The following is a 23,874-nucleotide window of genomic DNA, read 5'->3' as shown; positions in this document are numbered from 1 at the left end:
CAGACCTCGTAAATAACTTTTCCTAGCCAAAACGCTATGGTAAGTCAGTTCGGCTGCCCAGGTAGTGCAAAACAAACATCATAAACATTTGCTGCACGCATGAAACCTGGCGATCACAAGTTGACAATATCGGTATGCTGACTTGAGCATACCTGGAAACTTGGACATCATAGCCACCATGCTGCTTATGCCATTCCTTTGACATCAGTGGTTACCACCCCTGTGTCCTCATTAGGGCCATGATAGTCTTTGATTAAAAAGCGGTGTTTTCATTTTCTCAAGACCCTTAACCGCGGTTGTGTCATTTTCACCTAGCTATTCAGAAGTTTTTCAATCTCAAAATTTTTTAGCATGCAAACCCCATGCAAAATTTTACATATGGACCCACATTGTGAGGTCAACAATATTCTAATTTCTATTGTTTACTGTTAGTGTAACTAAAATGAAAACCAGGAGTAAAAATATAATTATGAATTTTTCACCAGTACATGAGACAAAAATAATCTTACAATATTGATACTCTCAGCGGAAGCCATCAACATGGATGGCAGGTTAGAAACTCTGACTGGGCACATAATAACAGCATCGAAGAAAATCCTACCAAAAAGAGGGATTCAAAAAGCGCAGTACTTCAAATTTTTATTAATTCAAGCTAATTCTACATGTACTTACAAAAAATAATACGCACAAAGGTAATAGAAAAATTATTGCCATATTTTAGCATGAAGAGACAGTTGAATCATGCATTTAAAAAAAATTCCCAATACCAACGAATAGGAGAAACAAAAATTTTTTTTACAAAGAATATGCTTAAATGGGAATATAAGTTTCTATTTAATTTTAGAGAATATACCATTACACAACACAACATTATTAAGAGCAGAGAAAATGAATAAATACAGTAAATAAATTTTAAATTACTTAAATTTATTAAGAAAATACAGTAATATTTATTCACCATATCATAGTTATGAGAAAATATAAAAAATCAATACCAAAAATTGGTGGATAAAATCAGCTAAGATAATAAAAAAGCGAATAAAAAATAAATCAGTAATGTCACCATGAAGCATATTTCAACAAAAAGAACAAATATAACAAAAAATGAAAACATTATAAACAGAACAAAATTACACGAGCCAAAAATTAGATAACATTCCATCACTTCAAACCTCACAAATAAAAGGCACAAATACAGATTTTGAAATTGCACTAGGATACCATACTGCTTTAGCCAGAGGAAAGTCCAACGCTATAATTCAAGCAGGAGATAATGTTATTGATTCATCAAAATCAACAATTGATTGGACAATTGGACTTTCCTCTGTTTATCCCCCTCCCCACGTAGAGGGAGCAGTTTGGATTTTGAGGGGGAGGGAGGGTGGGGAGGGATTTTTAGTGAAAGTAAAGGACAGTTAGTGTCAGTATTGCTACTAACACTACCATTAGTACTACTACTACTAATACTACAAGCACACACTCATTCATTAAATCACATTCCATTCACTCATTCATCGAATCACTTTCCACTCTCTCATTCGAAAAATCACATTCCATTCACTCATTCATAAATTCACATTCATCCATTCATACATCCCTGCCTACCTAAATACTGCTTTATACGCCAAAATTAATTAACGCCTAAATACGGAATCGTGGCCACGATATACGAAGACCTGCCTAATCTGAAGTTTTTCTAATCGACGCTAAGACGCAATATAAAATCCCTACTCTCCTGCCGCAAATCCTAACTATAGCTGGAAAAAATACATGCATTAATAAAAAATATACAAACACCCTGTACAATAATTGCAACAAAAAATGCAAAAAAAAACCAACTATCTTCAGGCTTGGTGACTTCTTTCTTCCTATCTTCATTCTTCCTTTCTTCACGATAAAATCCTCTAGTTGTCGGCGCAGTAACCTTCAGGCGTCCATTTCATGGACCTCCACAGTTGTCTCCAAAAGCAATCGCTGCCGTCCACAAGCTTGACCTGTGGTAATATAACAAAAACATTCTCATAGTCCAGCGAAGGGGAGACCTAAAATGTTAACTCTCAGCTCAGAAATATCATTTCGAGGAAGACGTTCAGAAAGTATTAACTTTTTAAGTGTCTATAAATTTTTAAAATTAAAAATATGCAAGAGTGGGTAATTCCAAATTATTTGACGCTTATCTGATCAGCGATATTTCAATGTATTTTCATTATTCTTTAAACATTCAAAAAATATGATTGGGCAATATTAAAAAACTTCCTGGAAATCATTACAGTGAGCTGAGTGTGTTATTTATATAAATTTTTTTAAAGGACTTACTTGGACTTCATGAGTATTACTAAAACTCTATAGCAAATATACCATTCTGCATTTAAAATATGTACTATCATATGAATTTGAAAACAATAATGAAATTATAAAAATCAATACGAAGAAATTATTTAAAAAGACGAAAACAGAAGTTACAAATATGGCATCCATATTAAGGAAAGCACACCTATCCAGGAGGATGTATTTTAATAATTTCTTGTAGGATGTAATTTAATAATTAAGTCTTATGATACGAAAGAAATAATATAAGGTAATTCTCAAGATCATGCAAAGAGCCCGAGGTCTAAGTAATATCTTCAGAAAGAAAACAGCCGAAAAAAATGAAAAATATGTTGATTTTTCCGACACCATTGGCGTAATAAATATTTAATAGCAAGAAAAAAAGCGTCGACGGAAAATAAGTACCCAAAATTAAACAAAAAATAGTATCAATCAATGTTACATTATTGTTGCGACTTTTTTTTTTAAATATGTCACTTATACTCGGAATATATAATTCGCGGAAAAGTTCAGAAAGGTAGACAATATGACCGGAATCTCATGTTTCCCTCAGGTAGGGTCTCCGAGGAAGTTATTACTTGAGCGCGATTGACGGACGCTGAGTTACCAAAAGCAAAGAAAATATGGAAACCTCGACCACCACATTACAATGAGAAAATTAAACAGCAAAGTAAATCCTTATGACAGATTCACGAAAATCCCCATAACTGTCCTTCATTCGAATTCTTTAATTTATTAGAAATGAAGTTTCAAATCGAAATATATGAAAGCAAACGCTATCGTCGTCGTCAACCAATCCAATGCCTTAAGATTCAGCGCGGGATTAAAGTTTTGTGAGTATTGCAAAAAAAAGCGCGAGATCTTAATTTTGGGTGCGGTTTAATGAAATATTTTCGCATTGGAAAAGTAAAAATATTTATTTATTTTCTCACGCAATCATTACTTTTATCATCGAGGTTTCTGAATGTAAAAATTATAGTGTACCTATGTGATCGCTAAATAATGGTTCTGAACTGAACTCAAAACTTGGAAAAGGAATGAATGAAATCTTACCGTCTGCCTGCGGCAACGAGCTGTATTCTTCCGATCTCTTTGCACGTGCTTTCATCGAGGCCTCGAGTAGTCAACTCACACAACGCCATCCAAGGAACTCTGCAATTAAAAAAAACGAACACTCATGAAGAGACAAAGCAATGTCCTCGAAAATCGGCTTCATGGCCGAATCAATGAACAAATTTTCTTATGGCGCATGGACGTTACAGAGTGAATAGGCTCACCTTTTAATTGGATTTAAAAACTTCGAGTGAAAAATAAAATTTCCCGTAATGCAGGGGAAATGAAAATAATATTCAATTAATTAATTATACTTATTATTATAAAATAATTCCAATCAAATATGACTATATATTTGTTTAAATAGGAAAAATTGCAATATTTTTTCATAACTTTTAAATTCAATTCAAAGTTAGTATAGGTGAATGAAATTATATCACTTAGAGTTACGAAGTACCAAGTACAATTTTCAAACAGTAGTCAGTGACTAAATTGAGTTTATTTGTTAACTTTAATGGCATTATGGGCAAATTAGAAGTTCAGTGTAAGCACAATTGAGTTCCGCTAATGAATGCAACATTGAACATTATCAAGCAAATCGTTAATTTAAAAATTTATATGGGAAAAATGAACCAAATTTGAATGAGTATTATGAAATCATACCGCTCCCTATCTGCTGCAACTCATGTAGAGCCGCAAGAAGCCGGCTCGGTAAGGTGCACCATCCCATCTTCTTCCAAGTGTCTTCTTTCTCTTTTTCTCAGCATGTCCAGCAATGTCTTGCGGACCTAGGGAGAGAGCGGGTTAGTGCATACACAAATAATTAACCCTTCCGAGGATTTGCACCACTCCAAAGCAGCACACAAGAACGTGACAATGGCACCGATAGGAAATTTCCTACCTAGCCATAGCCACATTCCTGCATGACGCAATGGAATTCGTAATGTAAAACCACGGAACAAAAAACTAAAACTAACGCACGGAAATAAACGCCTAGCCTTACGCAAATTTATATTCATTGGCCATAAGGGCCCAAAGCTAAGATGTCGTCTTCTTCTGGTCCCGCGATGCCATCCTCTTCTGTATTCTCTTCTTCCGATGAATCTTCATTCTTCTCTTCACATCCAGCGATGGCTTGCGGACCTAGGGAGAGAGCGGGTTAGTGCATACACAAATAAATAACCCTTCCGAGGATTTGCACCACTCCAAAGCAGCACACAAGAACGTGACAATGGCATCGATAGGAAATCATAAATTTCCTACCTAGCCACAGCCACATTCCTGCATGACGCAATGGAATCCGTAATGCAAAACCACGGCACAAAAAAACTATAACTAACGCACGGAAATAAACGCCTAGTCTTACGCAAATTTTTATTCATTTGGCCAGAAGGGCCCAAAACTAATCCGCAAATATCGCACACGTCTTCTTGCGATGCTCCTCTTCTTTCTTCTGTGAATACTTGCGTCTTGAATCTCCTCTTCTTCTTGAAGTCTTAACTCTTCCTTCCTTGAAGTCCAGCGATGGCTTGAATCTGTGAAGAGGTAAGATTAGTGCATGCACAAACAAACAAATAAATAAATTACACTAACATGCAAGCCCTAACGCGACGCAACGGAAAATACTCGCACCACACGCAAATATAAAAAATCACACGCAGAAAAATATCACACGAAATCACACGATAGATAAAAAAAAACACACGCAATCGGATTCTTGCCGTTCTTCGAGCTCAATTTGATGTCTTCAATCTTCATGGCTGGAAGGGAAAGAGTTACAGACATGTTACAATTAAGTACAAAAAATCACTCTCAGTTCAGGCGAGGGATTATCAAATCCCATTCATTCCCGATACACACACACATTATCTTCCCTCTTCATTCTTCGAGGCCCCCTGCGATGTCTTCGATCTTCGGGGTCTCAGGTACGTCTTGTTTCTTCAAGCCTGTAATAAATGGTGTTAGTACAAAACCCACCCAAATACCTTTAAAAACTACACACACAAAAATACCCACGTGGATTTCCTGCCTAAGAATGCATTCTTTGTCTCCTGGGAGCGGTCTCATTCGTAGGAAATAATTTTAAAGTGCACTTTCTGGTACCTTTGTTTCAGCACTGTTTCGAAACCTTTTTAAACCTGCTCCTTCGAGCCGTTACCTTTCGTGTACTTATGTTACCTAGAGCTCGTGCTTTGATAATCGAGGGTGAATTCACTTTCCACCATGAGTCTCTCATAACTCCAGTTGTGTGGTTCAGGTCGGCCCTATTTACCATTTCACGTTCAAGATTACCTCATGTAAACCTGATGAAAATATACGGCAATGCACAGCGTCCGAGGAAAACTGCACTCTTTCCAGCCTTCAACTCAAGTCGATGGATGGTGTTCTAAGTCTTCAATATTCATTCTGAAATTTAAAAAGCAAAAATGTGGATTAATATTCAAGTCAAATCTCTCCGAATAACATAAAAGAAATTAGCATTGGATGTCCCGCGAGGCCATCGTCTTCTTCTCTTCTTCATTCTTCCTGCTCCACCTTTCATTCTTCCCCTCACGTCCAGGGATGGCTTGCACCTAGAAGATAGCAAAAAATTAAATTAAATTCGGGGGTTAGATTATTAAACATGGGTCACTCCACCTTAATTCAACAAACGTTTGTCCCTAAGAGACTCAGATTTTGATACCTGTATGGGTCTACATCAACCTCAAACTAAATACACTGAGATCATTTTTTCATATGTGGTTTTAATACGTTATCGATATTTTTCCAAAACATTTGCCATAAATCATATAAATCCCACAATTTAACTACCAGATTGTCTTAGAGCCATTATTTATTGCTCATTTTAAAGCTAATTCCTTTCGGAAGTCACTCTGAGTAAAATATTTATAAAGTGTACTTCCCTATTATTGTTATATCTAAATGTTTAAAACATTGTAAATCAACTTATCTAAAATAATTCATCTCAGAATTTGCCCAAGCATTTACTTTTTAGAATGTAGGCTCATTCATTGCCTTAGAATTACAAGAATTAAATTTAAATCAACCCCTGAATGATATTTTTTGAAAATATGTAAACGTTTACTTTTTCTCCCGTACGGATTTCCGATTACTTTTAATACCAGTCTATGGGCGTGTACTCATAGACTGGTAGTCTATTTCATACTAGGATGACCTAAAGCTCCATCTATAAACTATCAACCATGAATTCATCAAAATCTGAGACCCTACGGGACAAGCTTTTTTGGAATTGAGGTGGAATGTCTGAAACTATTATACCCGTCAGTCTTTAAAAATCGTGAAAATGGATGCTTAAACAATGGCTGTTTATTTAAAGAGAAGGACATCCAGAAAATTCTCTAAAAATTCACATTTTTCTTCAATGACTGTTAAACAACGGGCTACTTTTTAGGGAGCTTGCTAAAGTGATATTGAATAGGGTAGGTATATTAAAATCTCTCGTAAACAGATTTAATTGTTGCACTTTAATGTGGAATTCTTTATATCAACTTGATTTAAGCAGTAAAAGATTTGTATAAATATGTAAACTAACTTAAAAATATATATTACTTCAATTATTATCATAGCAACACTAGAGAGTTCGTAGAATAAGCAGTACCAAAGAAGTACATAGCAAACAAACATTTTGGGAAATATTACACCGTATCAACTTTTTTGTTTAAAAAATAGGCAGACAGCAAAATTTAAATATCAAGCTCAAAAAATTGAAGTTATTGACCACACGATGTTAGTATATTACAAGTTGAACAAGGTTTTAAATACGGAAGCTTATTTTCCATCAATAATCAGAGTCAATATTTACAAAAAAGTTCCTTCTCGCTTCACATAAATCGTTGAAATTGATACTGGAAACAAAGGAGGCAGTCAAGTGAACCTTATTTCTATATTTCACGGGTTACCTTAGTGGTAAAATGAAAAATCAATAACTTGAAACCAAGACCCTTGACTACTAACAAAGTCAATATTCGTCTGGACGGTTTTTGACACGAAAAACGAAAGCGGCAAGTTTTTGTCATTTATTTTCCGAATGCCGCAAATATCCGTTTCGTTGCCCTTTTATGCCGGTCGCAGTTACGCGAAGTCTTATCGGGACCCAAAAAAGCGGGACATACCCTCGAAATCAGTTTTTGAAATAAGCATTTGTTCCTTTCTCAAAAAAATATAAACTAATAATCGAATTATTTGTCTTTTAAGGGGAGTTTACAATTTTGAATTCAAAATTAACCGTATGTATTAACTTGCATCTCGATTTCAATAAAAAAAAAACATATAAATTGTTGATGCTTTAAATCCGTTAATTAGGACGATATAGTTCCATTCAAAAGTTGACAATGCACAGAAAAAAACCGATGAATTACATTCGTGGTCTGCAACATACGGGCAAACATCAATTATCCATGTAGCTAATTCACAAAAACTAATCATGAGTTGACCCGGAACCAATTCCACTGCTAGGGCTATCAACCCGGAAAGGAGGAAGACCGACTATACTTTGAATCCGAGATAATGCGGAAAAGTCGAAAAAGGTTATGCCTTTATGTAAATAACATCCACTGCATAAACATGGTTAGAGTTGGACAAATTCCGCAAGAAATGTACCGCCATGCATTTGCTCAGATTAAGTTCGAGTCCCCACTCCTGGCTCCACAAATTTACGTTGTTTAAGTCTGACGATAGAATTTCATAGTCAGAGTGATCACTAATTTCGCGGTAGATGACAGCGTCGTCAGCAAATAAACGTATTTTACTACAAAAGTCGAAAAAGGTTGGCGCTGAGAGTGTGTGATTATCCCTATGACCCTTCTTAATCAATGTCCTGCAAAAATGGTCCGTACAGAGGAGAGGGAAGGGACCCTTGGGGCTCAGTCAACAGTCATGCTATGGAAACAACACCACTGTGTCGAAAGGGTTAATGGATACCCCCAAAGATGTAATATTCGTAAGAATATGCTTTCATGATACAGAGTAAATATATAGTTGACAGACGAAAGTGGTATATTTTGCTTGAATGTTGAAGAAAATAAGGAAATAAAATCCCTTCAGGAATAAAGGAAGTCTGAGTAGTAAACCAACGAAGCATTATTTTACATTAACGTCCGAAAAATATGGCTCTGTTGAGACTACAAGTGAAGGGGAAAGTGAAGGGTCTATCAATTTATAATGACTTGAACTTTGAGAATAATATGATAATATTATTAGGTTCTCTTACTTATCACCTCTATAAAGGCTTTAGTATCGAGTACGGACACGTAAAAGATAAGCGTGAAAACTCCATTTGCGAAAAAAATATAAAATCGAAAGTATGAAATGCTAAAAATTAAACAAATATATTATATTTTTTTCAAACGTTTCAACTTCAGTGGTGAAGTATATGAATAAAAAATAATAAAAAGCACGGCATTATCCTGTAACTCATGTCATAAATGATTAGCCTCATAAACTAGATCGAATCACGTACAAGCTTTCTGTACGCGAGAGATTATTTCTACAATTAATCAGCTTCTCTGCTTATTTAGCTTCATGTGACATTTTCTCCGATGCCCTATGAAAGTGAAAGTTAAATTAACTCCAAAGAGAGTGAGACATATCCTATGTCAAATGCTAACTCAGCATAATATCCAGTCAGCATTGTGCGAAAAATCCACGGAGAAAATAATTTATTCACCAGGATTCAAACCCGGATCCCCCCGAATGATTTTTTTCTCAGTGGGTTTTAGCACAATTTGTGCATTGTGGGTGACTCGCGTAAAGTTACCACCGTGGCTAGTCCCGGTATACTTATAAAAAAGAAGCACTTATCCAGCCAGCAAACGGAAAGGTGTTTGTCAGGGATGGCTTATCACAAGCATGTAAGCTAGCTTCCATAAATTTTTACGAAATATAATAGTAATGGAAGATGAGTTTGGATCGTGATTTCAAATGAAACTATCAATGATCATGTAATTTACTGCGTTCCTTGGGTCCTAACTTCCTTTCTTCGAGAGCTTTATCGCTCACGGACATATAAAATTAATATGAAATTATTCATTGGCGGTATACAAAGAACTCTGATCAATTTTGCCATGTGGCAATGTTCCAACAAACGCTCCAGTATTTTCATGGGCAATTATTAGTACTTCCCGATTCCCAATGAAATTATTCGAATGATAGAGATTTATATTATCGTATCAGCTTTAAACTAAGGAGCCCCTTTCCTTTTTTTCCATAAAAACCGGCACAAACTAATATTTCAGTTTTCTACGGACAAATAATGACTGAAGGGCTAATTTTAATCAAACAGAATCACTACCACTATGTAGTTTACCTATCATTGTTCTCAGTGCATTACATATGACGTTATTTCACTCAACTCTCTTCTCTTCGGCAACCATTATTATCCTCTGTGTTGTGAAATTCTTTGAACTAATATCATCTACTTCGGAAACCGCAAAATAAAAGTTTCAATATTTCTGACTCTCGACAAGAGGGCAGGTGAAAAATTCTAACGGAATGAAAAAGGAAGATTACATGCGTTCTTGTCAGCGTAAAGAAAAGTATTAACTCGTAAGCACACAAAATATTAATGGGCGCATTCGTAAAAATGTATACACTAACGAATTTTATCATTAATTAATCGTCACTCGTCATCCGGGAGTTATTTAGACGGTGCGTTACCCTTTTACAGAACTAATCCACAACATAATTGAAATTATTAAAAAAATGTTTTGATCACCTAAATCTACATCTACACATTAACCAGCAAGCCGCCTCAATAGGCATGTGGCAGGGGGTGTTAGGTCACCTGCCGGTGACAAATAAAAATGATATACTCTATCGAAATTACGCCCAGCATTTAGTAAAGTCCTTTATTGTCGACGGGGGAAAAACTAATTCCCATACCTATCCGTTCGGTAAAATATCTCTCTCAACTAATCGTTTCAGTCAGACCTATAAATGTGGTGGGGCTCTAATATGATGTTCTCCGTTTTCGCTTCGAAATATATCCATTGTCAATTGCTCAAGCATTCCAAGTCTAACGCGCAGCCTCCGAATCTACAGCGGTTCCAAGCCTAATTCGTTTAACATCTGTGTAACACTTTCTGTACGCCCGAAGCGGGTATATTACGAATCCTGCAGCTTTCCTTTGCATTTTATTAATTTCACGAATTAAGTCTTTCTGCACCGGATCGCATACGCTCGCTGCATATTCAAGGTGTGGCCTGGCGAGTGCGAAATAGCACCTCTCTTTTACTTTCTCATCCGAAATTCCACCCACTAAACGCTTGACGAATCCCAGCTTCTTCAGGACTCTGACAAAAGTATTTGATTGAAAATTTTCACTTTTCATTTAATCGCGAAAAATAGATATCGTCATTTAAAAATCTAAAAGCGTGAAATACGTACTCCAGGAGTAATAATCTTTCGATTTAGGCAATAAAAAAATAATAGGAAACCACCCTATTCCGCTGCTGGGGCCATTAACCCGGAAAGGAGGAAGACCAACTACACTTTGAGTCCGAGATAATTTGGAAAAGTCGAAAAAGGTTAGCGCTGAGAGAGTGTGATTATCCGTAACAACCTTCTAAATCAATATCCTGCGAAAATGGTCCGTACAGAGGGGACGGAAGGGACCCTTGGGGCTCAGTCCAACAGTCATGCTATGGAAACAACACCACTGTGTCGAAAGGGTTAATGGATACCCCCAAAGATGTAATATTCGTAAGAATATGCTTTCATGATACAGAGTAAATATATAGTTGACAGACGAAAGTGGTATATTTTGCTTGAATGTTGAAGAAAATAAGGAAATAAAATCCCTTCAGGAATAAAGGAAGTCTGAGTAGTAAACCAATGAAGCATTATTTTACATTAACGTCCGAAAAATATGGCTCTGTTGAGACTACAAGTGAAGGGGAATGTGAAGGGTCTATCAATTTATAATGACTTGAACTTTGAGAATAATATGATAATATTATTAGGTTCTCTTACTTATCACCTCTATAAAGGCTTTAGTATCGAGTACGGACACGGAAAAGATAAGCGTGAAAACTCCATTTGCGAAAAAGTTATGAAATTGAAATTCGGACATGCTAAAAATTGAATGAATATATTATATTTTTTTCAAACGTTTCAACTTCAGTGGTGAAGTATATGAATAAAAAATAATAAAAAGCACCGTCTTGCCCTGTAATTCATGTCATAAATTATTAGCCTCATAAACTAGATCGAATCACGTACAAGCTTTCTGTACGCGAGAGATTATTTCTACAATTAATCAGCTTCTTTGCTTATTTAGCTTCATGTGACATTTTCTCCGATGCCCTATGAAAGTTAAAGTTAAATTAGCACCAATGAGAGTGAGACATATCCTATGTCAAATGCTAACTCAGCATAATATCCAGTCAGCATTGTGCGAAAAATCCACGGAGAAAATAATTCATTCACCAGGATTCAAACCCGGATCCCCCCGAATGATTTTTTTCTCAGTGGGTTTTAGCACAATTTGTGCATTGTGGGTGACTCGCGTAAAGTTACCACCGTAGCTAGTTCCGGTATACTTATAAAAAAAAGAAACACTTATCCAGCCAACAAAACGGAAAAGGTGTTTTGTTGGAAAAGGTGTTGTGTCAGGGTTGGCCTATCACAAGCATGTAAGCTACCTTCTATAAATTTTTACGAAATATAATAGTGATGGAGGAATAGTTTGGTCCGTGATTTCAAATGAAACTATCGTTGAACATGTAGTTTACTGCGTTCCTTGGGTGCTAACTTCCTTTCTTCGCAAGATTTATCGCTCACGGACACTATAAAATTAATATGAATTTAGTAATTGGCGGTATCCAAAAAACTCAAATCAATTTTGTCATGTGGCAATATTCCAACAAATATTCCAGTAGTTTTCCTGGTCAATGATGAGTACTTCCCGATTCCCAATGAAATTATTCGATTGGTGGAGATTTATATTATTGTATCTGCTTTAAACTAAGGAGCCCCTTTTCATTTTTCCATAAAAACCAGCAAAAACTAATATTTCAGTTTTCTACGGACAAATAATGATTGAAAAGCTAATTTTAATAAAACAGAATCACTATTACTATGTAGTTTTCCTATCATTGTTCACAGTGATTAACATATGTCGTTATTTTACTCAACTCTCTTTGGCAACCATTATTATCCAATGTATAGTGAAATTCTTTTGAACTAATGTCATCTACTTCGGACACAGCAAAGTAAAAGTTACAATATTTCTGACTTTCTACAAGAGGGCAGTTGAAAAATTCTAACGGAATGAAAAAGGAAGATTACATGCGTTCTTGTCAGCGTAAATAAAAGTATTAACTCGAAAACACACAATATATTAATGAGCGCATTCGTAAAAATGTATACACTAACGAATTTTATCATTAATTAATCGTCACTCGTCATCCGGGAGTTATTTAGACGGTGCGTTACCCTTTTACAGAACTAATCCACAACATAATTGAAATTATTAAAAAAATGTTTTGATCACCTAAATTTACATCTACACATTAACCAGCAAGCCGCCTCATTAGGCGTGTGGCAGGGGGTGTTAGGTCTCCTGCCGTTGACAAATAAAAATGATATGCTCTAACGAAATTACGCCCAGCATTTAGTAAAGTCCTTTATTGCCGACGGGGGAAAAACTAATGCCCACACCTAATTCACACATTGAACTTTATTACTGTTATTGAGGGTAAATTATCTCAAGTTTCTTGTATCTCCTGATGATATTTTTAATATGTTATGATTGCATTTTAATCACATATTATGTTATTTGCATACAAGTTAATAACGATATTAATACACTATGTTTTTTGCAATTTTTATGATATTATAACGGTGGATTCATCGAGAGCCTTGCGGAATAATCATCGAGAGCGTTGGCAACGGTGGATATTGACGAGGGGAGGAGAGTGAACAATAAGGGATTCAGAAAAATTGTGTGTTTGGAGTGACTTTAATATAACTGTGTTTTTTATAATGGGAATAAATGTTATTTTTAGTATTTTGCGCAACAAATGATTTAAATGTATTTTGATAATTCATTTCTTAGTGAATCCAAATGAAAGTAAAAGAATATCTAGTAGATGAAACGCAAGAAGAAGTCACCATAGGCTTATTCATCTCGCAGTTAACTTTCATGTTTTACCATCCGATCTTAGCCGTACGGAATGTTTAAATAAGCCACCTGGGGATTGAAGTCATCAGTAATAAAAAATGATCAATGAATTGAATCATACATAGATTACGTACTGTTGTTTTAAGTGATACGAGCCATCGTCTTCAATTTGAATACATTCGTCTTTAGCGTCACTTTGATCTTCAACAGATTCGCATTCCTGTATGTGCAAATATGAAATGTGATTAATGTGTATATGAAATGAGATTATTTGTAACCTGGCACTGGGATTTAAGCAACGAAAGATTAAGCGCTGAAGATGGGCGATAGATGATGATTAACTAGGATACTCTATTTCACATTAGATATTGTTTTGTGTGCAGATTTTTTTGCTATTTGAAAGCAGCAACATGATTGATCTTCTGGCTCACGGCAAATTATAGGTAAACTATATATATTATATATTACAATATAGGTCCACTATGATATTATAGGTACACATGTATTGTATTCCGCCCCTCCTGGGGCCGTATTCTGTAACTCCAAACCGATCGGTGCGGCACCGATTCGTCGGGTGCGACGTCACACCGACTCCCGGCAAGCTGTGGTGCGATTCTGTACGCACCCGATCGGTGCGGCACATGAGGACGGGAGATAGTCGGTAGACGTACCGACAGCAAAAACGTGTCGGAACGGCCACCGACAAGTGGGTTTCATGAACTCCCCGCTGCGCATTGTACGTTTTTTTTGTTTTTACCTCATCACCGAGTAAATAATGAGGTTTTCTGCAATGTTATCTTTTTCTGCCCCTTCGAATACGCCTCTATAATTCACTGTGTCATCATCTATATTGATTACCTTGACAGAAATATAAGATATTGGTTAATAAACATGAGGTTTGCTAACATATAATGGCTTCTCTCATTTATTATACAACTTTCACTCGCTTGTAAGGCTTTATTGCTCTCTATCATCATTTATTTGCTCCTTTGACCATGTATGTTCATGCCTTTGACATAAAAAATATATTTTTGATTAAATATGAGTTTTGCCGCAATGTTATCACTTTATCTCACTCTGAATAGGTGACTATTATGACTTAATCATCATTTGGCGTTTCTCTCGGCATAGAAATAAGATCTTTTAAGTATGAAGTTTGCCACAACGCTATCAGTTTCTTTCATTTGTAACAGGCAATTATATTTCATTTTATCGTCAGCCATTGATTCCCTTGACGAAAAAAGAAGATATTTGTTAATAAGTATGAGGTTTGCCGCAATATTATCATTTTCTCTCACTTGGAATGCGCAACTTAAACATATGTATTTCACCCAATCACAATTTCTTTACTTCCTCGTCATTACTCTTCTTTTAATTACACCAAGCTCCATATTTTTATAACAATTTCCTAACTTGTTCCTCTAATATGACGTTTACATTTGCTTTTGAATCCTACGTTCACGTTCCATGGTATGTTATTTTCGTCTGCTACGGTGCCAATGTCATAACCTTCCGTTGATAACATTTAGACGGAACTTACTTAATGACAACTATATTACCAAATCATGAATAAATAGCAATATACGGAACCAATATTTAAAAGAAACTACGATCTCAAGGATAGTTTCAATTATTCATTCCAGCAACAACAATCTCCATCACATACAAACTATATTGTGATGTTGTAATATTGTTTCCTTCGATTTTGTAGGTACAGCATTACTACCACACATTATATAAGCAATGTTAACAACTTATACAATATCGATTATCTTAATCTAGAAATAAGTCGCAATTTCCGCAAATAAAAAGATTGAGAATGACGACAACAAACTGTGCCAATGAGTCTTCACTTGTTTTTACCCTTCTCATTGGTGGAGACACGTTAGATGACTTCTAACTTCGGATATATTCGGATTTTCCCTGTTTGAGAAGGAGGGGGAACCGTACCGACTGGTTTGATACCGACGACGATACTGAATCGCTGAATTAGCCGTCGTCGGTACGGAATGATGTGCCGTCGGTGGGCTGGGAAGGGAAACCGACCGGTGCGGTACCGACGAAATACAGAATACGGCCCCAGGTCCGTTAACTCTAGTCATACTGTTTGTTCACCTAGTGAGGAGCCCATGACTTCTTGATCTTAATCATTAATTTTCAACATTAAATAGACAAAACAGGTTTTCCTGAACAGTGTATTTCTCAAGCGTGATTCAATGAAATTTTTTCGTTTGCTTTAAGGACATTCAAAACAGGAAATTTTTCAGATCATATGGATGCAAAGAAAAACTAAAAAACTGCCAACATTGTAAAAGGAAAATAAATAGCAATGATTGCCAGAATCTAGAACAGGAGTACCAATCTGATCCTACAATTTTTGAAATAGTCACATTTCATAATGACTGTCAAAAACCAAAGATGAAATTAATTTTTAGCAATATTCAAACGAAATTTATAGGTTATGTATTAAAAGGCACATTAATAAAATGAAGACCAAGATTATGCTGTTTTGTAATGCATATAAAGCAAGGAATGTGAGACTAAAGAAAAGGTGGGCGGGGAAAAACTTGAGCAGGCAGAGCAATTCATCTATTTAGGTAGAATATTAGAGGAAAACGGACACAGTAGTAAGACATCAGGAAGGGAATTGCATTAGCAAAGAAGGCGTTCATGTACGGACAGGACATTCTCAGGGGAAGGTTATGTAAGAGTTTAAGGAAAAGGTTGCTGAACAGTCTGATCTGTAGCGTAGTTCTTTACGGTGGGGAAACGAGGACACTTAGGAAGGAGGACGAGAGAAGATCGGAGGCATTCGAGATGTGGGTGAGGCGAAAACTGGAGAAGAAGAAGAAGTGTTCGACGCATTCCTACGCTGTTGGAAACGCGAGTTACAAACTTGAACGGTCTGTTGGCCAGGCATTACTCGTCCCTGGTGAACGCACCACCGATGGTAGAGATGGGTGTGGTTCCCCAAAACCTTGAACGATAGCTTCCTATTTCTATAGAGTTCCAGGTGCATACATAGGATGTGAAAGTACATCACTGTCTCCTTTGGCAAGGAAATTTTTGTGTAGAATATTAGAGGAAAACGGATACAGTAGTAAGGATTTCAGGAAGGGAATTGCATTAGCAAAGGAGGCGTTCATGAACAGAAAGGACCTTCTCGGAGGATTGTTATACAAGAGTTTAAGGAAAAGGTTGCTGAAGAGTCTGATCTGTGTCGTAGTTCTTTACGGCGCGGAAACGAGGACACTTAGGAAGGAGGAGGAGAGAAGATCGGAGGAATTCGAGATTTGGGTGTGGCGAAGAATGGAGAAGGTGAAGTGTACGACGCATTCCCACGCTGTTGGAAACGCGAGTGACAAACTTGAACGGTCTGTTGGCCAGACATTACTCGTCCCCGGAGAACGCACCACCAATGGTAGAGATGGGTTTGGTTCCCCAAAACCTTGAAAGATAGTTTTCTTCTTCTATAGAGCGCCAGGTGCATACATATAGAATGTGAAAGTACATCACAGTCCCTCTTGGCAAGATGGATTTGAACAGACAAAAGGTTAATTTCCAAGAAGGTATCATGATAATTCACAGTCATTCTGAGATTAACGAAACTGTTCACCATTCAAAATTTAGCCTTCATTCATGTAATTCTCTCTAGCTCATCACACACATTTGGGTAACTCTCCGACAACATTAACTTACAACACTTTCTAAGACTAAAAAAATAAATAAAATATGACTCCTGTCGTTTCAATAAGAAAATTCTGCTGCTGGTACCACATACTTGGGAGAGGAAGAAAGCCCACTGTACTGCCATGTGGCGGAGTATTCACGATTCCAGCCCGGAGGACGCCAACTACCGGCGAAAAATGTAAGCAGCGCGATGGTGATAGAGTGAGCTGTTTACGTGTAGCTCATATGCCGAATATAGGCCGCGTTGTGCCTTATAGTAATCCCTGACGCCTGTTGGCTACTTGCCTGAAAATCATCCCTCTTTAATAGATCCTTCGCTGATTGTCTCGCATTTCTGTGATACCTCCAAAACTGTATATTTTATGTAACTCTTAACTGTAACGTAACTGAATTTTATTTTCTCACAGCTCAGCCTCTCACATATTCAAACTTTGCTTGCAGCATATTCTTACGGGAGAAAAGAAAATCTCGGCCCGACAAAGAACCCTAGACGGGTGAATCGGGAGACACGGCGGTGAGGACCTGCTGATTCGGTGGGTGTGGAGTGGGTTGCAAGAGACCGAGAGAGTACGCGAACGTCGATTGTTTCAGGAGAGATATAGGGAGGGGGGGAGTGGAGGGAGAGGAGGGGTGAGGGGAGTTGAACGCCAAAACCTGTTCTCGTGCGCGATCTGTAAATCGCGGGAATACCCCGGAAATATTCCATCAGCTGATCGGCTAGGCAAGGACGTCGCGGTGGAAACCGTGACAGGTGGACGGAGAGGAGGAGGAACGACGAAGTGCTGGATATGGTGGTTGAGGAGAGGCAGCTTTTATATTAGATTCGGAGGAGACATAAGGTATGAATGGAGGGAGTACTTATCGGGGAGGGAATGTTGAAAAAAGTGTTAGATGGTACAATTTTAGGTATTCGATGGAGAGGATTAATTTTTGAGTCACCTGTGTCTATTGTGATGATGTTAAGAATTATTATTGTACAAAAAATAAATATAATTTTTCGGATTCGAACCCTCCCAAAAATTCATAGATACAAAGGCGCGTGAAACAAACCTACTCATCGGAGCCACATTACTCATTATGTGAACGTTGAATCCAAATATGCACTTAAAAAGAGGAAAAGCCTCGCCAAGGAGACTGAAAGAAAATACCCCCACGGCCCTACCTGTACAGCGTGAACGTGGGTACAGTCACTTTCAGAAGTCGGTCCCCACGGCTAGCGCGAGCAACTACGTTTTCCGCCGAGCTCGAACTTCGGGTGTTGCCTATGAACTCTGTGCCTTGAAAGGGACAGTTTGACTTACACTCAGCGTCCGCATAAGTCCTCCCGAGGCATTCTTCACTATTCCGAAATTCTTTCCGTCTTCCCTGACTCTCAAGTGCCAGAACACAAGCGAAGCATAAGTTCTCAGTCATGCAATACTCACCCTGATTGTATTGTGAGATAAATGGTCTGAGTAGTCTGCCTTGTACTAAAAAATACCGAGGTGTATCTGCGCCTCAATGCACATATAAAGAAGAAACGAAAATCGGAATTCATGTCTGAAAGGGTGTTCTAAAAGTTGCCTTCAAAATAAACGTATAGATTATCGCTTTAACATATTATTACCAAACACCATCTATGCATATTGCTCTATTTTCAAGTAAATTAGACACTCCGATTGGCGCATTAGCATTTTCTTGGGATAAATATCATCCTACATTTTTCTACGTGTCTCATGACACAAGGAATAAAAAATCCTTATAAGCGCTAAATTATTATATTTACTTTGGTTTCATATTTATTCCAGTCGTTACTTATATTTCCCCAAGCAAGTATTTAAATAAATCTTAATATGTTCAAGGTATCAGTAAGTAATTAACCCACATTTTGAAGTTCATCGAAAGTTCGAATGTCTTTATAGTTAACATAAATACATTTTCCATAATTAAGGAAACATCGGAAGCATTAATTAAAGGAAACTTGAAAACAATGAAGAGGCAATTAATTGAACAAATATTGTCATCCTTTAAATATTTGCGATTTCGGACATAGAAGCCACCCAAAAAAGATCGGCAATTTGACAGGAGTTGGGACCAAAGAGGCAAATTACAATCACATGTAGCGATTTTGGCGATGTTTCGACCGTGGCCTTCGACATGTATGTACAGGCCGAAATATCCAACTTTCGATCATTATCTTAAAAGCGATACAAGGCAATCGGATCTGAAACATATATGATGGAAAAATAATCTCCCCTCATGAAAAAATTGCCTTATTGGTAGTTTTTACCACGTAAAAAATGAAAATACTTTTAATTTTCTATATATAGGATGAGAATAGGTTGCGGCATTCAAAATGTAGGCACCACATGTATTTCGAATAAAGTAAAATTTAGGGAGTAATTGCTATTTCACTTATAAATATTGAAAAATGAATGAAAGTCCTTCGCCGCCGACACGGGTGAACGCGAGCATGGATGGTAACGGTAACGCAAACGACAATATTAAAACTGGCGTATACACGAGCATTTACTTATCGCTCAGAAAACGATAAGAAAAGAAATATTGGAGTACTATGCTAAAAATGTTCAGAATATTTTGTATGTAATAAATGTACAGTTTAAGTTTAACCAAACTACTCATATGTTCCACTCTCTTCCTCGCGCGATGGATCACTGGCCGGAAAAAGCCTTAAATTCTCCTCTTTCTTCGACGGTGGAAGTGTTTGGCTGCGGGGGAGGGAGGGTTCACGGGGGCTTCTTACCTCCGAAATCATGCTTGAGCCTCTTGGCGAGGGTTAAAGTAGTCAATTTGCACCATTTGCACAAACCGATCAAGTCAAATCGATCTCCAGTGGACAAAGGAACGCGTAAGCAATACTCGAAATCCGACTTAGGAGAATAACAGAGACGACTGCGCCGGGTATGTGGACCGACTTTTGAAAGCGACTGTAACTTCACTGCATTCGATTCGCAACCGGCCTACATTTCAGTGGAGACGATAGTAGGTAATTACCGAGAATTATCCTTTCTCCTACAAATTAAATTGACACACATGCATGGTATCTGGGATTGGGGATGCGCACCTTTCTTTTGCCAAGAAACTGTCTCCAGGATACTTCGAGAGTCGCACAAGTTTTGAGTTGGGAAACACGCCAACTGCGAACGTTTACTCACGTTTTGTTTTCATGGAGGCAAGCAAGGTTTTTTAGGGAATTATCCGTCGACAGAACTAAAGGGTTCATTGGCTCAATTATTAGCCAATCAGAACGCTCGGCCGCTTACAGAGATTTTAATGCCAATCTTTGATCTTAATTGAATGAGAGTTATAGATACGGAAAGTGACGTAATAAGCGATGAAAAAGGGACGGTGAGAATGACCGCGAGATTCATAATAAATGATAGATCAGTGAGCGATTACTATTTTGGTCCCTGAAAACCTATCGCTAATCCTGTCAATATAAGGGATGGAAAAATGATGGTGTGATTCCGGATTCATGAATCAGACTCAACTTTACAAACTAAAGAGATCTTTGGCAGCAGTTCCGGAAAAATTGTGTTTCATATTAGTGAGCGAATAAGACGATGGACAATTGATGGTGAAATGCATCATAATATAATATTATGTGACGATGAAGTTTAAGTTATTAATTGCAACGTATGTGAGTACATGAGGGAGATAACAAGCATACAAGGGGTGAGTTTTAGCTAATGAGCCGTTGATAGCAGTGAACCCATTCAATGAGCGGATTCACTATCATCAAATCTATTCCAAAGGGAAGCTTCACAAATTTGAGTCCAACTAATTAGATCTACAAAGAAACTAATTAGTCAAAAGTTCTTACTTCTCATCACATGGTAAATTTCTACAACCAATCAGGCCGCGAGTAAAATCTCCATGGAAACCATAACAAATGTAAGGCTACACTGGATGAGTACTTGCAAAAGGTAATATTATTGATAGATTCCATACCTTTCGTATGACGTAATCGAGCTTTTAGGACAACGGACTAAAGGCAATTAAATCGAAACTTGAACCCTTAAAATTGTAGAAGGGCTGCATATTTACAATGAAATACACTTTGTTACTTCCACAAAATTCACAGAGTTTCTATTTGTTACCGGTTTTGGCTATTACACCATTTCCAAATACATCCATTTACTTTTAATCCAAATAATTGGTAGTCAAAACTAGGTGGTGTAGACATGATATCGGAAAATGGAAGATTGTAAAGCTGTAGTTTGCTACACGTTCACCATGCATCATTATGGAGCAGATTTGGAAATATCTTAAGAACATGTCAGATAATGACAATCTTCTCTCCTCACGTGCATATAAAAAATCGCTTAAAACCCTAAAGAATATAGCTTCACTACAAGTAGAAGGAGGCTACCGGATCCCTTGTCAAACCTGTGGGAAGAACTACATTGGAAGATCAGTTAGAACAAGCCAGGAGGAACACGAGAGAGCAATTCAACTGGGGTAGTCAACTAAGTCCACGGCCGCCGAACACGCAGCGCTGGGCCACGCAATCGACATTAAAGTAACATAAATTGTCGCCATTGAAATAAAAAATGAGGAGAAGAACAATATTAACAGAGACATCGGCCTTAAAATGATTCGTGCTTGTAAAACCGTAAAACACTCAACAACCTACTCCTCCAACCTCCAACTACCATTCCCCCCCTGAAACGAATACCAATAAATATATATGAATAAAACTTCCTACTTCATCTGATTCACTTGAAAAGGCGACCATAATTCGTCGGGAAATTTTAGGGCCTCCCGAAATTCGACGCAGCGGCATAGCCTTAAAAGTTTTTTTCATTGGCACAGTGATTATCGCTATCATTTTGTTAGTGGGGCTGTAAAGTATTATTGGGTTTAACTTCGCTACACCGTAACGGAAGAAATGATAGAAAGCGTTTTAACGAAACATCCGAGAGCATTATTACAAAAATCGATACTTTTCTCACAACCGGCGCCGTAATATCAATTAAGTGACTAAAATACTGTGACGTAGAAGGCTAGGGTCGACCACCACAACTATCCCTTTATGTCATAGCTACGAATCGGCGAAATACAGTTGCCCGAAGTGGGAGACTTGTGGAGTGTAAGCTACAGAGTAATACACGAAGGATCGCTAAATATTAATGCTGGAATAAGTATAATTCTTATCAAAAGCGCCAATTAAAAAGCCACTAAATGTATGATGAAAGGTAGGTAATGGTTAAGATATAAAGCAAAGCCCATAACTACTGCATCTCCGAATGTTTGTAAACCTAAAAATTGCTAAGAAATTCAGAAGTGGAGTAAGTGAACCAACATACCGCGGCAATAATCATGGAGATTAGAAGTGAAGAAAATGTAATTAAACTCGGTGAATTTAATGCCATCACTGACGAAGTTTAAGATACCAATATAAAGGCACCGATTACATCAAAGAAAAAACTGGGAGTTTACATGGATGAATATCCACGAGGAGAAATCAGCACACGCTTAAAATATTTGTAAAATAAAAAAAAGTCCTAGTAAAGATGGACAGAACAAAGGCCAATGCCGACTGAAATTCACCATCAAATATTAGAGTGTAGCTAACGACAGGAAGTTAAGAATAGTATAAAAATAGGGATAGAAACATTGGAGGAGGTCGACCAGTTTCAATATTTTGAAGGCAGAATAAGGAAGTGTAGAAACGTAAGAGAAATAATCAGTAGAACAGCCAAGGGCAAATATACTTTTCAGAAAAAATAAAGCATCAATTTGCTTATAAAAGCAGGCAATTTTATCATGAAGTTTGGAAATATTTTATCAGAACCCACAATTCGAGTATGCTTCAATATATGTTAATGAATCATAGGCAATGGCATCAGTGAAGAAACGGATGGGTATTCGGCTGTATGGGAATGAAATGAATCGTTCGAGTGAGGACTGCGGGATTCCTCAGAAGAGATTGGAGAGAATAGAAAGCCTAGTCAATACTTAAAGTAGAATACACACCATCGTAATCGAGCATATCTTGAAAAACTGATCTTTATGGCCTAATGAAGTCAATCCTCGAATGACAAGTGCTTTTTAAGAGCGGAAAAGTAAGACGTCTGATTTCGTATTTAAGAAACCAAAAATGAAGGATATTAAAGAGCATTTGAGAGACCGTGACATGCTTTAATGTTAAAATGAACCTCTCAAAATTCACCTGAACTACGTAAAATTAAAACAGCTTTAATTCCTCTTCGCCTTCATAGTCACGGATATTCATACCAGTAAACAGCTGAGAATTCGTGACATAAAACACTATTTTAAAATAGGAAATGATGAAATAACATTATAAAAATTATCACAGAATAAATTAATTTTTGCGCACCGTACAGGATTTAGTTCTTATTTCGCTACTAATTGATAGAAGAAGAGCCGAGATAGAGCCAAATAGAAGCCGAACATCTATATATGGGAATACTCAATAGACCTATCAAATGAAGCGAATGAAAGTGACTCACCATATTTCTTCAGTGTTCCTCTTCCTTGAAACCTCATCCAATGCCCGATTTAATCCAAACGTTCCACGGAACTGATCCGTTACCCTTAATTCAATCGAGGACCTGAAAAGAAAAAGTTCGCATTAATGTTTGGCAATATTCACGCAATAAAAATATACACTTTACACGGAGCATAACTTAAAGATT

This window comes from Ischnura elegans, chromosome 8 (assembly GCF_921293095.1).
Source record: "Ischnura elegans chromosome 8, ioIscEleg1.1, whole genome shotgun sequence".
NCBI classification, from domain to species: domain Eukaryota; kingdom Metazoa; phylum Arthropoda; class Insecta; order Odonata; family Coenagrionidae; genus Ischnura; species Ischnura elegans.
This window is presented reverse-complemented; position numbering follows the sequence as displayed.